At 35.4% G+C, this 12344-nt stretch overlaps 1 protein-coding gene and 1 long non-coding RNA gene across 7 annotated transcripts in view; both read left to right on the plus strand.

Moving 5' to 3' along the window:
- The window catches only part of LOC134754980 (uncharacterized), a 543731-nt gene that overhangs the window by 204998 nt on the left and 326389 nt on the right, over positions 1-12344 (plus strand). The gene's annotated exons all lie outside the window — the stretch shown is intronic.
- Positions 1-12344, plus strand: part of LOC134754824 (inter alpha-trypsin inhibitor, heavy chain 4-like) — a 169037-nt gene that overhangs the window by 30905 nt on the left and 125788 nt on the right. The window lies entirely within an intron of this gene.

Genomic DNA, 12344 nt, shown 5'->3' on the forward strand with positions numbered 1-12344 from the left:
CCACTTGGTAACTTTTGACATAATAGTTAGCTGCAGTCATCTCTCACCGCAGATTTTCTTTTGCCAATGCTCTTTGCTTTCGCTGAAGAAAAAAATCCTTGTGCACAATTGGGTGAAGATTCCCATCAAGCAGCTGCAGTGATCATTTTTTTTTCATTCAATCTTATATGGCTGATTATATTTCATAAACCTTTTATATATGGCCATATAGCACATTGCAATAATTCATTATAATTCTTCAACAATTAGGCCTTTGTGGATATCCAAACACCCAAACTATCATCATCTGTGCATGTAGTTCTCAATCTCGTTACTTTTCATCTTAGAATAGTTAAAATATTTATCAACATGAAGCAATCTTTTATTATACACATTTCTTTTCATGTTTTAAAGGTTAGCATAACCTTGTCACTAAGGTTGTCATTGTTGTTGAGTTGTTGACATGCGTATATGCCATCATAGCTAAGAATGTAGGCTGTAAAATGTTTGCATATGTGCAATACTCAATATTCAAGATTTTGCACTAAAGCATTCAGTTTGCTCAGTCAGTAGGTTTCGCTTTTATATCATTTGTTCTTTGACATTTAAGGCCCATTCTTCAACGTTCTTGCCACTTCTGATAAAAGACACTCACTAAAACTCCAAATTAGTTTACAATAGATTATTTATTTTGAGTTTTCTATAATTAAAACAATACAAATCTCTTATCCAACAACTTGCGTTTTTCTCTCTGTCTTCTTAATCCCCTGTCAATGTCAAACAAAGACCGTTTGAGATATCCTCAACATCTAACACTTTTGTACCTTTTTGGTACGGAACCCTTAAAAACACCACACGCGCATGGATCTTTTCGTCGCTCAAACATAGACATAGTGTCTTCAAAGTTACCTATCCACAATCAGTTACATGTTACATTAAATAATAAAAATATACACAAAAAGTATCAAAATGTTTAAGGAAAACCAAACGAAGATAATAACTATACTATTGGCCCGTATACAGGCAATGTATTTATAAATAAACAAATGAAGCGGCAAGACGGACCCCGGAGAGAGGTAGCATACGGATGAGACACGAGACGATTAGGATGCGTTCAGGAAAGATTGGCCTGACCTAGGCCGTCGATAAGTAGAGAACTACACGCCACAAGGAGCGGCCGCAATGTCTCACTAGCACTAGGTGGTACAATATAACTCGTATGGGGAAACACTTGACGCCTCATCTAAGTTTTCAGACTTATTATACTTAATTTGATCTGGTGGACATAAAACATTTAGGTCGTGTTATTATGGGTGCATACAACCTACTCAAACATATGTCCCATGTCCCATAGTTCTTAATTTGCTGACATAAGAGCTATGGGACATATTTTTTAGTACGATGAGTGCACCCATATTTTTACACTTGACTGTACCTATTATCAAAATCCTCGAGATTTTCTTAAATTCTCCTTATACAAACAAATAGTAGATTGTAAGTACAACAAGAGCATAAAGCGATCCATTTTTATCCGACGCAATTTATTGGTTTGAGCGCAGCGAGGACCAATATACTCCAGGATAAATTAAACTTTTTGATACTTTTGTGGATAGGTAACTTTGAAGACACTATGTTTGAGCGACGAAAAGATCCATGCGCGTGTAGTGTTTTTTTATAAGATAAGTAAAGTATACAGAGTGTCTCACGTCTGCAACAATATAATGAAAACTTTAGCAATAAATGATACATAATAATACAAATAATCTTTATTGCTCACTAATAACAATATAATATTTAAATTATAAATCGAAAATCATTACTTTATACAATTTCATCTTACAGTGATCAGCAGAATTTGCATGACGTTATGACATGTCATAGTTCTTTAGTTATATGATTCTCCACTCTGTATACCTATGTCTCGAAATTAAAAACCGGCCAAGTGCGAGTCGGGCTCGCGCACGAAGGGTTCCGTACTATTACTAAAAAAAAAAGGCAAAGAATCACGTTTGTTGTATTGGAGCCCCAATTAAATATTTATTTTATTCTGTTTTTAGTATTTGTTGTTATAGCGGCAACAAAAATACATCATCTGTGAAAGTTTCAACTCTCTAACTATCACGGTTCATGAGATACAGACAGACAGACAGCAGAGTCTTAGTAATAGTCCCGTTTTTACCCTTCGGGTACGGACTACGGAACCCTAAAAATTACAATTTTCTCAAACAAGAATATTAATCAAAATTTAATTTCAGTTAGGATGAGGGTAACGCGTGCATCGGTGTCTTTTTGGACCTGGCCAAGGCGTTCGATTCAGTTTCGATACCAATTTTGCTCAGGAAGCTTGAACTGTCGGGTATTCGAGGTACGGCACTCCTATAGTTTAAAAGCTATCTAACAAACCGTAGCCAATGCTTAAAGTTGGGCGCCCTGGTCAGCTCTCAAAGAAATATTCCTTACGGGGTCCCACAGGGAAGCATTCTCGGACCAACGCTATTTTTGATTTACATCAATGATTTAACAGACCTTTCCATAGGCGCCGAAATTATCTGTTATGCGGACGACACTGCCCTAATCTTTCACGAATCGTCCTGGGAAAAAATGTTTTGCAGCTACCGAGAGGGGGCTTGCTTTAGTAACTATCTGGCTTGCAAATAATTTACTTACTTTAAATATCTCAAAAACCAAATACCTTTGTTTTCACAAGACTGCAGCTTCATCTCCCAGCCACCGCCCTGAAATTAAATTAGTGACAGACCCTTCTAGTGGCCCGGGGAGTAAGGATAACAATAGTGTCAATAACTGCCGCACAATAAAATATTTAGGCATTACCCTTGATGAAAAACTTAATTTTAAAGCCCATACAAATTCTGTGTCCGCTAGAGTTAGAAAATTAATATATATTATGAAACTACTCAGAAACGCTGCCGGCAAAGATATACTTAAACTAGTATACACAGCCATTTGCCAACCAGTGGTCGCGTATTGTATCACAATTTGGGGAGGAGCTGCCAGCTCCAACCTCATAACCTTAGAAAGAGCTCAACGTTTTATCTTAAAAGTAATGCTCAGAAAGCCTCGGCTATTCCCTACTGCTTCTCTGTATAAAGAATGGAAGGTATTGTCAGTTCGGCAACTTATGTTTCAAAGATTTCTCTCATGATACATCGTAACACCATTGCTTCCCAAAAGTATGCGTACCTGCTAAGCAGAAGCAAAGATAGATATAACTCCGTAATAGATAGATACAGTCTAAGGAAAAACCGTGCCTCGAAAATCAAGAAAATTTGATTCTCGTTCAGAGGGCGCTACTAGTTTTGGCCTACAGTCGTATAGATGGCGTTGACGGTTTCGTTTATTATTTAACAATTTTAACGCATATCAGTGAAAGAACATGGGTCAAAATCATAAAAATAATTAATGCAAATAAAAAAAATCATTTATCTATATTTAAATACAGTCTATCGTATTTTTAGAAATCTTCATTTTTAGTTTTAAAGTGTGTCGACAGATGGCAGTGAATTTACTGGGGTTACAAAATTTACTATGACAGTACCGCTCTAGTATAAGTTACTCTATGGCAGAAGAGTGTACAACATTCCAGTTCCGAGCACGAATACAATTTTTGCAAAACGTTTACCCAGTCATCTCCACCCATACATATACAATGTGGTTACAAAATATTGTGACATTAAGAACGCATCCCTATCCGAAGCCAAGAGAAAACTTTTCAACTGGTTAAATAGCCAGAACTACCATGAAACTGAGCAAATAATGAAACGAGTTGTCTAAATTATAGACCATAATAATCCTTCAGGCTCGCTCGTGCTCGTACAGGCACTGAATGACATCAGACACAATCACTAGGTACATCATACTCACACACACACATGACACACATCATGATTGTCTGGTACGCTCTTGAAATTGTCAATAAAGATAAAGATTCTTTATTTGCAAGAATACTTAATTCTAAAATACAGATGTTGTTTTGTTAAAATATGGTGTACAGTATTCAGTCGCATAACGACATGCAAATTTTCAAAAAAAAAAATGTTATCTAATAGTATAATTAATAGATTAAAATTCCAATATTAAAATTCATAATAAGTAATTGATTGATTAATTAATAATAAGAACACTTAACTTAAATAAATACATTTTTCAACCATTAATTCTTAGGTACTACTGCAAATTACATTCCAAATATTCCTTAACGCTATAGAAACAGTGCTCTAACAGAAAACTATTTAGTTTTTTCTTGTATTCCATAGCGTTTAGTTGTTTTATACTGCTGGGTAAATTGTTGTATAGAACTATGCACATATTGTACGCATTCCTCTTATATATATCCAAGTTGCACCGGGGTTGATAAAGTAGATTTTGGTATTGAGTTCTCTGGCTTGAGAAGAATTCAGATCTCATTTTAAACAAATCTGGACGGTTTTTTACAAGTAAACATGCTTTTTTAATATACATGCATGGCAGCGGTAATATTTTTAATTTCTGAAATAGTGGTCGGCAGCTATCAGTTACCCAGGCTCTCATTATTGCACGGACACATTTTTTTTGCAATAGAAATGCTCTTTCGACATCTACCGAATTTCCCCACAGTAATAGCCCATAATTTAGCACTGACGATACCACGCCGTGATAGGCTGTGACAGCTGCCTCAAAGTTGACAGTATATCTTAATTTTCTTAATGCAAAGACGAACCTATCTAATCTACTACACACCGCATTTACATGTTCTTTCCAGTTTAGATGCTGGTCAATGAATAATCCTAAAAATTTAATATTTTCACATTTTGATATAGATAAATTATTGTAATTGATATTTAATTGAATTGGAATACTATTATATGAGTAGAATTGAATAAAAAATGTCTTTGCCATATTGATATTTATTATTATTAATACAAATACAATATAATAATTGTTAGTTAGTAAGTAATGTTAGTATTAGTTTTGCATGTATCTCATTTCATTTCATTCAATGTAAGAATTGTAAGATAAGAGACTTACTTTAGTTTAGACTTTTAGAGGATACCCCTAAATTTGTTATGTAGTAAATCGGTAGAGCGGTCACCACGATACAGGCCTAGCCTAGTGTGCTGTGGGACCACTGAGCCTGTTGTGAAATTTTAAATTCTTTCTTTTAATAAACAACTTTTTATTATTAAAAAAAAAAAAATTGAGCCCTAAATATTTATATTTATTTATTTATATATTTATTGCTTTCACATTGGTAAATGAAGAGCGGATATCTCAAAAACTATACAAGATATCGAAAAACTTGACTGAATAAAACTTGTAACAAATTAAATCTCTTTTCATTTTGTATAAGTGGCCAAGTCGCTCAGACGCTTAGTTTCCGAGATATAATCGAAAAACCGAAAAATGGAACCTTCAAACCCCCGTCTCCCCCCCAGCACCAGGGTTATGGCCGGGGACTTTTGATATGTTCATCTCCTAACTAGGCCAAACAAAGCTACGAAGTTAAAAATTGTGTTCCTTGCATTTCCCTCTATACCTGTTTTTGGGCATTTATTTCCTGGCCTAGTAAGTTTGTGCCCGACTCGTTTTAAAGTCTATAGGTATTAATTAGGGCTTCCAAATACCGGACCTTTCGCAATACCGGTATTAATACCCGGAATCCCGGGTTTTTTTTGAAAAAATAGGAACCAAGTAAATTTGAAGTAAAAATATAAATTTTTTATCAAATTATTTTTTATTTTGCATGCGTGTTACAATATATAGTATTTTTAACAATGATATCACTTAATAATAAGCCTCTTTTTCTCTCTATTGACTAGTTTCTGCACTTGCAGCTCAGTCGAATACAGAAACATTTTTAGTATAAAAGGTTCAATGATTTTCTAACAAATAAAGTAGCACTTACAGTGCATTGTATAAAAGACAACATCTTCTAAACATTCGCTAAACCATTGTACTAAAATTTACTTAAAATATAATAATTTAATTGGTTTAAGTTAATTTTTAAGGTTTTCAAAATTAAATACCGGTATTGAAATCTACCATAAAAAAGCGGTATCCCGGGATCCCGAAATACCGGGATCCCGGTATTGGAAGCCCTATTATTAATTATACATTCAAAAGCTAAAAACAGATCACTTTACAGTTACAACAGACTACTGTGATTTGTGAAGGAGGATAATGCAAACCAAATAAGCAACACATTATTTCACGTCTCTAAGTATGAATAAAAAAACATCGTTTATGTTTATGTGCAAAGCAAGTAGCCAGGGGTATTTCCCAGCAAGAACGAAACGCTGTTGTTTGTTTTCTACGACTCGACTTCGGTACTCGGAACTCGCGCGAGCGTGATACTCGTAACTCGTAACATGTCATCATGTTATCGATAATGTTTATATAGTTATTGTAATAATTATCTCATTTTGACCTCTGTTCTGAGAATATGTATCGTATTTATCCTCTATGGAACGAACCTACATATTTTTACAAGTGTGGTCGCTAAATGTAATTGGGTAAACTACCTGTTATAGAACTTTGACAAACACACTCACTTCGGCACACGATATGACTTTTGTATTCATCAGAAAAATGATAAGCATGACCCGTGCATGAACCCTCGTCCAACGAAATAAATAACTGTAAGTTCGTACTTGTATTTGTTGGTGCAGTGGCGTCTATTTAATAGAAAGATTTGGTTTATTTGTTATATTGCACACCTACGTCACAGTATTACAATATTCCCTACAGTAGCGCGACGAATGTATTTACGCAGGGCAACGGAGGGGAACTCTCGGGGAGGCGGGCGGCGCGGGCCGCGTACCGCAAACACAAACACGCTTAGTTTGTGGTACCGAGCGCGAAGGGCAGACGCGGGCGTGTTTTTACTTCAATTATCATCACTACATAATTATACATATTCTCTAATGGTTCACAAACTGTTCTGTGTACGGATGTAATTCGACATCGAAATTCTAGAAGAATTTAAAGTTTCATAGATTTCCCCGCGACGTGAGGTAGGTTTTTTTCATTAGTGTACTTATAAGTTGGAACTAAATACCAAAGCACCATCTAGTAATTACCTACTTACTAAGTATTATGTAATTATTCGTATTAACTAAGTTAAGGGCTACTTGCACTCGATCGTGAGCGTGACGAGAAAAACCTCATGAAGTTTTATCAAAATGATGTAGTAGGAGGTACAATCAGCATTATTTACCTACCTATTAGGTAAGTAGGTACACCCCAGGCCAAAAGTATGGAAACAACGTTGTTTTCTTTAATATCTCATGTTTCTATCTTTGTTGTATATATTTGTAAACTAAGACTTACATTAGGCAAACCAAAAGATTAAACATACACGCTTAATATCAAAACTAAAATATTGTCAAAAAACTAAAAAAATAAAGTAGGAAAAAGTTACATAATTATACCTACCCTTTAATTACATGACAAAGTGTTGAATTGGCAACTATCACAGTCAGAGTAATTTACTTTTAAAATGTTCTATTATTATTTTTTCCCCTCACTAGCTCGGAAAGCCGTCTTTTATCCTTTAAAACAAGCGGGGAAAAACGCATTTTATCCACTAGTGGGGAAAGTAATTTGACCTTGGATGGAGCTTGGTTAAATAGCTTTTGACAGATAACAAAACGTAAAACGCTCATAATAATGGTTCGTTCGATATTAATTATCATGAAATAAATGGTTTGAGAATTTAATAAAACATACCAAATTTAGCTTTATTTAATGATTTTAAGTCATAAACCTTAAATTCCATAAGAAACATGTTTTTTTAAATGATGTTGAATGTATTCTGAACGCACAAGTTGAGTCGATGCAATTTCAAAACGCATCGTCAGAAATGTCAACATTGTCACAAAATTATTCTCATCGACTCCGACACGTAAAAATACACAACTTCCAGAGTTTTTTGTTATAATATCGTATTATCGTAAAAAAATGAGTGATTCCATGAAGATGATCTAACGCCTGTGGATGTTGCACTTTCCTCGCTATAGTGAGGGGAAAAGTTTTGTGTTACACACGGTGCAAATGCATTTTACTTCTCGTGTGTTAAAATACAACTTTGCACCCTTGTATAACAAATAACTATTTCCCCTCACTAGCTCGGAAAGCCGTCTTTTATCCTTTAAAACAAGCGGGGAAAAACGCATTTTATCCACTAGTGGGGAAAGTAATTTGACCTTGGATGGAGCGTGTTTAAGTAGCTTGACAGATAACAAAACGTAAAACGCTCATAATAATGGTTCGTTCGATATTAATTATCATTAAATAAATGGTTTGAGAATTTAATAAAAATACCTGATTTAGCTTTATTTAATGATTTTAAGTCATAAACCTTAAAATTCCATAATAAACGTTTGTTTTTTAATAATTATGTTAAATTCCATAATAAACGTTTGTTTTTTAATAATTATGTTAAATAATTCTGAACGCACAAGTTAAGTCGATGCAATTTCAAAACGCATCATTGACATTTCATACGTCAGAAATGTCAACATTGTCAACAAAAATTTTACTTAAAAACTTCTCACGTAAAATTACAGAATTTCCGAGTTTTTTGTTAAAATATCGTAAAAAATGAGTGATTCCAGTTGATGAAGATGATCTAACGCCTGTGGATGTTGCACTTTCCTCGCTATAGTGAGGGGAAAAGTTTTGTGTTACACACGGGTGCAAATGTATTTTACTTCTCGTGTGTTAAAACACTCGCGGGTATAATACAACTTTGCACCCTTGTATAACAAATAACTATTGTTTAACAAATTAGGGTCTTTGGCGAAAAAATCATTATGTTAAGGAGAACCAACAGCTATACACTTACAATAAACAACAAGTTTTTAAGGAAGACATTGCTATATAATCATACGTCGCACTACAGCGGGCATTTTGCGGGCATGTCATTTCGTAAGTGACATGCTACCTACCTTCCAAACTACTAAAAAGAGCTATTTTGAAAAAAAAATGCCGTTTTTTCATTTTTTTATTTTTCAGATTTGTGAGTAGGTAAACGGTACGGTCTACAGATGTCATTCTTTGCTTAAATTAATGCTAATTACATTTGCTACAAGGTCCTTTTATGATTGTACCCGTAAAAAAGGTGTTTTCCCTGATTTCGGGGTCGAAAATTGATTGATATACCGGACTAAATTGCCCCTTTTTTTGCAGAGCTGTATCTCGATAAGTATTGAACATACAGAGTTGATTCTGCAAGTCTTAAATTGTAGCAATTTTAGTTAACTTTAGTTAGTTCATAGACCTTTTTGATAAAAAATGCATAGTTTAGGACTTATATTGAGAATACCAAAAAAGTACGAAAATTTTGCTGTTTTTCGAGTGGTGCAAAGTTAGCACAAGTCTTTCGAAGCTGCAAACTTAGATTTACGATTCTGGTATAAATATTTAAAAATCAGAACTAGCCGTTAGCTTGCGAATTTAACGTTCGATATGACAGGCCTATAACTCCTATAAACCCCCAAAATGTTTTCACCGAATGGCGCACGTATTGTCCACATCCACAACTCCACAAGTGCAACGTGCGTTTGTTTCCATCTTCGGTCAAACCATTTCCTTCAATAAAGTAGGTTAGGTAGGTAGTAATGTATAATAGTTATTTTCACATCACCTATTGGAAAAGGTGCTTTTTCTTCCCCGCTAGGAGGGATCAAAGTAGCACTTTTCTTCCCTGCTAGGGGGGATCAAAGTAGCACTTTTCTGTTCTAGGATATGATTTTTTTTCTTTTTTGTATACAATATTTTTAAGTTAAAATAATATTTTGGAACATAACAATTTCCTCATAGGTAATGTGAAAAACAGTATGTGTCACATGGTAGCAAAATTATTTCCACCTTGGGCGTTAACACTTGAATCCCTCACTACGCTCAGGATTCAATATACGCCCTCGCCGTAAATATGTCATTTTGCTCCCTTGTGACACAATCTACTATTGTTTTACAAGGGGGCAAAGCTGTTGTTTAACCGCTCGTGCTAATATTGCGAGCAAGCGAAAGATTCCAAAATTGAACCACGAGCGTAGCGAGTGGTTCGAAAAATGGAATATTGAGCGTTGTGAGAATTTCAAAGCAAGAGGGTTAAACAAATTTTGCCCCCGAGTGAAACACAAAAATTTTCACCACACCAATCCGAAGAAAATATTAACTGTTAGATATCAAACAAAATTAAACCAAATCAAATCCAAATGAACGTCATTAAATATTTATCATTCAAAATCATCATTTAAAAGTCCATTTTACCATAAGGAAACAACTCAAAATTTGCATCTGTGTATTTTGCTCCACATGTGGATAAAATGCAACTTTCTCTAGTTTTTCAACAATACCAGCTGGAGTGGTGAAATAGTACATTTCTTTCCGCACGTGTATCGAACGACGTTTTTTTAATACAGTTGCGAAAAAATAAGAAAAGCAACAAATAAGGAATAGAATTCGAAGCATTTCTCTTCTTCTTCTTTTAAAATTATGGCTTCAGCCCAGTGGGACTATTTCGCCAGTATCAAGGTATTAAGAGGTTTAAAAACGACAAAAATTGTACGGTTGTACAAGACAGTGTACGGTGATTTGTTAGCTCTTGTAAATCGATAGCTAGACTTTACAAGAAGCACGTGGACTACCGGCCGTTGACCCCAAGATGGTGGTTAAACGCGCTTCAAAATTAATTCTCCATTCACTGCACACTACCACATTAGTTTACTGTATAATAATCCATCGATATTACACTTTAAACAATATTAATGAGCAAAAAACAAAGTAATTAATCACGATGCTAACTATCAAGATGGCGCTCGAACCGGAAAAGTCCTCGAAGCATTTATATTATTAATTCTGTGACATCATTGACACTGACATTATGAAGAGGTGTTTTTCTAGCTTTTTTTCGACTAGAATAAATTTTGCTATTTTGTTATTATTGAACCCACTTCAATGAGTTTTTTTTTCAAATGCATGTTCTAATAACACAGAAACAATTGTAAATATTAAAACATTGTACTAATATTACCTAAATATCGTTAATTGGCGCCCCGTAGAGCGCCATTGAGCGCACCACACTCAAATATAGCCTCCTGCAGGCTCCTCCTGGTCCGCCTTGATTAGGGAGGATCCGTCCAAGGGCTCCAGCTGCAGCCAGCAATTTTGGAGCCAGGCGCTGGAAGTGCTCCTCAAACTTCCACCTGCCGTCGAGAACGAGTCCCAGGTACTTCATCGTCGACCCGGCGGCGATGGAAGTTCCTCCCACAGTTATCTGTGTCCCATCCGGTGGTTTGTTTCGAGGCCCGTGGAAAACCAGAACCTCGGATTTATGCAGGGCCACTTCTAAGCCTACAGCACGGATTCTGTGGACCACCAGTGCCACCCCTGCTGTGGCTAGGTAAGCGGCCTCCCTGTGGGTCCTGCCACGGGCCGACACGAGTCCCCTAGACCCATATAGTGGGAAGATTTGCTGACTATGGATGAGGTCTTGGTGGCTCAGTTGGCAGAGCGCTGGAGTATCTATCCAGAGGCCGTGAGTTCAAGTCTCACCCAAGGCAGTAATGTTTCCACTTTTAAATTTATTCTAAGCTTAATAGCATCGATCGCAGACGTTTCTGCTTGTAAAAAAATAATTTAGAATGGGTAGCACATCGTTACTGGTGAATTTCCAATATGACTTGGAACTCCGGTGGCCGTTTAAGAAGATTAACACTCTTACGGTAGATGTCGCTAGGGTCCCCTAGACCCATATAGTGGGAAGATTTGCTGACTATGGATGAGGTCTTGGTGGCTCAGTTGGCAGAGCGCTGGAGTATCTATCCAGAGGCCGTGAGTTCAAGTCTCACCCAAAGCAGTAATTTTTCCACTTTTAAATTTACATCTACGTTATGTTTGTTTTTACTTAACAACTCCATTCGGCTCTCCGTCCCAACTTATCTGAGTTTTGTTCATTGTATTTATTTATCATAATTGCCTCTTACTTTTTAATTTTTTACTTTTTCGTTGTAAAACTCCCTAAATAGTCAATGGCATCCCAGTCATTTTGCCAACATCATTAGTTGGTATTTAAATAAAATTTAAAATTAAATAACAATTAAATGAATAAAATAAACAATTTTTATTTTATATGTTATTTTATTTTCATGAATATAGTGCTAAACAACTTTAAAAACCCATTTAATATCGTACAAACGTTTAACTTTGGCTGTATAAGATTCTGCCTTTGCTCATTTACGCAAGTGTAAGGTTTAAAATATATATTTTTCGTGTATTCCTTTTGGTTCCCGCGTTATGAAATCGAGTAAATACAATTTTGATAAAAAACGATTCTTTCGAACGAAACGAAAATTAGAACAATT

The sequence above is a fragment of the Cydia strobilella genome, chromosome Z, assembly GCF_947568885.1.
Source record: "Cydia strobilella chromosome Z, ilCydStro3.1, whole genome shotgun sequence".
Lineage (NCBI taxonomy): Eukaryota > Metazoa > Arthropoda > Insecta > Lepidoptera > Tortricidae > Cydia > Cydia strobilella.